The sequence below is a fragment of the Castor canadensis genome, chromosome 9 (assembly GCF_047511655.1).
Source record: "Castor canadensis chromosome 9, mCasCan1.hap1v2, whole genome shotgun sequence".
Lineage (NCBI taxonomy): Eukaryota > Metazoa > Chordata > Mammalia > Rodentia > Castoridae > Castor > Castor canadensis.
The window spans coordinates 47,594,719-47,601,100 of record NC_133394.1 but is presented as its reverse complement, the minus strand read 5'-3'; positions in this window follow the sequence as shown (position 1 = coordinate 47,601,100).

Here is a 6,382-nt window from a genome sequence, read left to right as displayed (position 1 = left end):
AATTCCATCAAGTATCTGTAAACATGTGAAACTTAGATTCAGATCTAATCTCCACAGACCTTGCACATGTATAACATATGTGCAGAAATGACAGGGTGCTATATTTCTTTATTTTCTCTTAAAACAAAAAATATAATTTTGATATTTCTGCTATACCTTTGCAAAACATCTTGAGGCACACTAACGTACTATCTTACCACACTCAATATATTTAGCAAGAAATATTAGGACAGGCTGGTATCTTCTGTCCATCGTCTAATTAAATTTTATACCAAGATGAAAGAAGAAAATTTGACTAATAAATATCACAGTCATAAAAAGACACAAATAGTTTTAAGTTGTTTTATTTATAAATTCAGAATGATAACAATTCAGTGACCTATTTGGTTACAGGCTTCAAAATTTAAATATGATTCTTGCAGTGTCTACCAATTGATTAAAAATAAGTGAAACTTCTGTATTCCCTTCTCTCATTCTGTAGCAAAATCAAAAAAAAGTTGCTTTCTGCCAACTGCCTGATGTGCATTTTGCTATAACTCTTTCCCACTTGCATATGTAGGCTCTGGGGCTCCTCTTTCTCATCTAATCATATTTCCTGATATTTATCCTGAAAATCTCAAAAGGACTCCTATGAGATAACAGAACAATCAGCTGGTTATTCTCCCTAGGAGACCTCTGCCATGGTCTTCTTCCTCATTTCCAGTACTCACACAGTAAGTGTAAACCACTGTGAAAATCTTGAAATTACCACCTGGGTATTACTGTTTTGAGAAGGCATTGTTTTCTACTACTCATCTGGAAGTGACTTAGCAGTGATAGCTCCAATACAGAAATGGAGAGAGATAATACCTACATGCCTTCTTTGTCTTTTGGATCCTAAAGCAGCACTCTTGTTCCCAGACAATGCCCTGCTTGAAAATTGTATATTAGACACTCTGCTCTTGTTGATGGCTTTTCCCACTTGCAGGATTTGTCTAGGAACTAATGCCATTCTACACATTTCCCTAACTTTTGCTGTTTATTTGTAGTCCAAAGTATGGTCACCAAGAGTGCATCAATAGATTTTGCCTTAAACTAAAGTTGGTATAGGCACCAAATATCACCTAAATCACAGAATATCACAGGATCTAACAAGGTGAGAGCAGAATAAAGAAATGCTAGGAATGTATATTTTTGTACATTTTTACATTAGTGTCAAACAATAGCCAAGGTAAAATTAAGAGTTAAATGTGAGATATTTAAAAATTTTTTTCACTTTGCTTTAAGCAACTAATGAGTTTACAGTGAAATATCATTATTCATATATGTTTTGAAGAACTAGACAAATGGAAATAAAATAATTACCCTTTTTTACCACACTTTATGAGCAAGAACAATCAAGGTATATTGAAATATCATTTTGTCTGATTGTTTGTTATAGACATGACAACTCTGTTGATTTCAGAATTCCTTTTATTAATTTCATATACATCCCTATGAATTTAAAGTGGTAATTCTTCATGTCAGCACAAATTGACATAATACTTGGTATGATTAGGTCAAGAGTATACATTATTGTGTAGAAATAATTTAATGTACATGGAGAAGTTTCAGGAGATTCAGGAGCTAAGGTTTAGATACATATTCTGATTCCATAGAAAGTACTTATAAAAATAAACCACTATACAGTTTTGTTGTTAGTTTCCCATTATTCCCTGCTATTCACAAGTCTACAACTTTACCATAGAAAATGTGCATAATAACTTTTCTCCAAAATCCTGAATGTATAGGCTCTCAGACAGTGACTCAATCTAAGGAGCCATCCATACTGTGAAGCATCAACTGCTGCTCTCAAGCTCACTGCCTGCTCCAAGTCCTGCCTTCTCCATCCCTAACTCTCTAAGTAACATTCCCCCCCCCATATTCTGCCAAATGGAGGGAGTAAAATTAACTATCTGTATAGATTTGCTTTGAAGACTGAATAAGCAAGTGGATTAATATGAATGCATAGGTAATGTCTGGCATAGATTAAGTACTCACTTTTACTTTTTCTTTTAATTATGAGACCTTCTTGATGTACTTGAAGAAAATGTGGCCCCAAAATTTTATATTTGGACATTATGGTTTGTTTGTCCAATTATCCTGAAGATAATTGGTCTCCTTTTTACTTTCTTCATACTTTCCTATGCTCTTCCTTTCCTTCCTTACTAGCACAGCTGCCCTTGTTGGGTATTTTAATATTAGATCGCAGGAGAACAATTAGCACTACTTGCTGTAGTGATAATGTGAAATACAGCATAAGTTTCCCAGGTTTTATGTCACCTGCCTTAAAGATTCAGTTCATGTTTTATCATTCTAAATGTAAGATACTGATATGTCACTGATCTATTACACTTTTAAAAAATATATGACACAACTCAAATTTAAGGCATTCTTAATGCATACAAAATAATATATATATATATATATATATATATATATGTGTGGTGTGCATGACTTCTCTATTTAGGCATATGGATTAGTTTCTTTTCTCATATACCACAGAATGTAATAGAGTAATAACTTTAAGTAACAAAGTTAAAACAAGTCATGATTAAAAGTAATTCCTGTAATATAATTTTTGGCAGAAAAGTTGATAATGGTGAATTCTATGAGTCTCCTAAAATGTTACTAATAATTTTGCATTTAATACGTTATTGTGTTTCCTTATTAGCTGAATCATTAGCAAAGTTTATATGAATGTGTAACATGAGTTCACTTACTGACATTTGCTCTTCCTTGTTTTTGATGCTACTTCTAGGTAGATATTGTGCAGTTAGAAAGTGTATTGTCTCCTGTTTGTAACTACATGTTCACTGAATTTCAATTGTTTAGAAAATATTCTTTGCTTGTGAATTTTGTTTTACAAGATTCCTAAACCCCAAAGATATTTTAGCTCTCTTTTAAAACTGGTATCTATTTTAGTTTAGTATTCCTTATTTAGTAAGAATGTAATTCAAGTAAGAAAATTGAGATTTGGCCCATGTTATGGATCAGGACACTTAGTTTAATTTAGGAGGTTGTACCTGTCAAGTGTGGTGGTCATCCTTGTTCTTTGGAAGGAAGATGGTAGAGACATTTATATCCATATGCCATTAGGATCTGAATTACAAAAGTAGTTCCCAAAACGCTGATTCAAAGTTTGCTGGCCAATACTTCAATGATCAACAGGCTTCCCATGCTCACTAGAAGTTTGTGCATTCATAAAGCTACCCATAATTCCTTGTGAGTTCAACAATCTGTGACCACCACAAGAAAGGAATCAATTCCTATGGCAATTATCAAGTTATAGTACTACTTTGATGGGATAATAGTTCAAGGTGAATGTTACCTTGTGAGGCAGTAACTGAACTGGCACACATCCTCTTGTAATGATATGGTCTTCATTTAAAATACCTACTGACAAAAATTGTTTTCATGCCCATCCACTGAAAACACTAGAATAGCCACATTGTACATTTCTGTTCTACATTATGTAGAATGTCCACTAAAACGAGAACATTTTGTTTGCAGTACAAAACTCCTATTTATGTATCTGGGATTTCTCATAATTTGTCCGACTTAATTATTGTGATAATAGTTCAAAGTCTGTCAATACATAAAGAAACTATACCTCACCAAGGTTTACTATTTTGTTAATATCATGCCATGAGGTCATAAGTTGTTATGAATACAAAAACAAAGTATCTTTAAATCAATGTTTTGAGTAAAGGAGTCTCTAGGGTGCAAGTTCATTAGGTCTGCAGAGAATAACTTCCAAATCAACATTCTGGCTAAACTTATCTGAGAGCATCCTGTTTTAGTTCTTCCTTCCAACTTCTACATGAATTAATGAAGTATAAAAGGAAAACCGTATACAGTTCTTTCCATTCTCTCTGCTACCACTTCCAATTACAATGGAACTTTTCATTTCATTCTTCATTATATTTCTTTTACTAAAAGCTTAGTTAATAGATGCTGAAGCTAATTAAACTAAAAGAGTTGGACAAATTTAACACACATTTATCTTACCACACAAACCATATATCTGGCTATCTTGAGAGCCCAAGTTAAAAGAGGAGCAAATGTTCAAGTATTTAACAATCTTTGAAAGATGCAGAAAGAAGAACAGAGGTTACTCATTCTTAGAAAGTATGTATGTGTGTGTGTGTCAATGTAGGTGTGAATGGAGGATGGTAACGGATGGTAGCTTTGTTCTGCTGACATAAAATGAAAGACAACAGATGGTATGAGAGAATGTCCTATCAAATCAAAAGTTAAATGTCATGTTTGAATCCATCATTTCCTGCACTGGTTTTGTGACTCAAGTTGTACAGCCCTTTTCTATGTGTGAGGCCCTGAGTTCAGTCCTCAGGGATACAAAAGATCATTTCCTCTTTGTTCCCTATCCTCTTTTAAAATGTAAAATGAATAAATTAAAATAAACAATTTCATAGACTAAAATATTCTTAATGCCTATTTCACCTTTTCTGTCACATTATTATTTATCATTACTGTTCAGCAATATTAACAAAATAACATGTTAAACAACAGGAAAACAATGCATAGTAATTTTTAATCCTTTAAGTATAAATACCCCAGAGCAAAATATAGGAAACATAAAATTGAGAAACAACTCTAAATGTGTATTATAAGTAACTCTACTAATTAAAAAATGTATACTAAAGAAACAACGAAGTAAATCTCCCTACAAAAAGTAAGGAGCAGCTATTCTGTGTGACAAGGTTAAAAAAGAGTACACATTTAAATTGAAATTAGAGATGAAATTCCTATTAAGGTGACTGTGACTGTGGATATATAGAATTTTTAATTGTACTAAAAGAGGATCCAGTTTCTACTCTTTGGGATTAAGTAGTAACATTTAATTTGATTAAAAGTTAACCAAATCAGTGATCTGTTGCAGCAAATGTGGGCTAACTATTCCTTTGGGCTTCATTAAAGCATGGACTGACTTGAGAAAAGTGAATTAAAATAGAACTCTGGAAAAAAAACCCAGAACGCTAAAAATGGAGAGTAGTGTGTTATAGTTCAATAGGAGTCAATGATCAGAAAGTCAGTGAGTTTCAGAGCCAAAGAATGTTTTCTACTGAAGTATTTAAGCTACATGACTGAAGCCCTCCACATCCTTGGTTAGAAAAATACTAAAATAAAATATTAATAGATCTTCCCTTAAATATATATATAATATATATATAAAAGACAAAGCTTGTTTTTAGAATTGAATATCACAACCTTCTGTAATCAGTGGATTATGAGGAACTATCATCTCCTACATCTTCACTTCAAATAAATTTATTGATTTAGCACAGCCTGAGACAACAATGTCCTGTCCAACTCACTCAATGGGAAAATCCATTTGTCAGGAGACAGGTTAACTGTTGCCTACAGTTAGTGAGAACTCAGGTTTCTCCCTCAACTCTCCCTTAGCCTTAGTCATAAAACTACCAAAGAAATGTCTCCTGGGTCTCAGTAGAAAACTGGATTTTGTCTGGAATTTTGTAAATCACAGAGAGTGATAAAACCTGCTATTTGATTTTCTAATTCTGCCATACTCTCTCATTGAATGTTCTCTATTTTTTCCCAGTTTGTTAATTTATTAATTGCATTAGTATTAAAAGTATTTACTAAGTAGCATACTATGATAGTGGTGAGGCATAAAAGATAGATCAATATATCATCTTATTCAATTATTTACAGCACCAAACACACTCAGAATGATTAAATGCTGTAAGAAGACAGCCCAAGTTGTTTTACTGGATGGTTACTGATAGTACCTCTGAAGAGGTGAGTTGAATAAGGTAAATATGAGAGTCCTGGTAAAAGGTGCTTTATTTGCAAAGAGTAAGTACACCTTAAGGGGTGAGGTGGGAGGTTGGATAGGGGCCAAACTCAGACTATGGGGACTGGAGAGTTTGATCCAATAGGGTGGACTGGTGAACAGCATGAAACTGAGGCCCTCTTCTTGTGGGCCCTTCTGAAAATGGTCTCACAATTGCACAAGGGCTTCCCAAGTGTGGGCCATTATGCTAATCACTGGCTCAGGGTAGTCCATTATGTCAATTGTTGGTACAGGTTTTTTCCTTAGGGGTTTTATGATTCTGCCTCCTCTAAGGGATTTAACTGCTTTTTCCTTCCTGCCTACACTATCTGCTTGAGCGACATCTCTGTGCAGTGACAGGTTCATTCCTTACAGCTTCCCAGGATTCATGGCTGTTGCTCACTCTGTTGCCTATTAGAGCATTTGTAGTCATCGTGCATGTTCTTGTCAATATAACCCCACAAAGTTACACATAGAAGAAATTCTCCCCAAATTGATAAGTATTCCTCCATTACCCTTGATTTTAGGGGTTATTGCAAGTCCTTG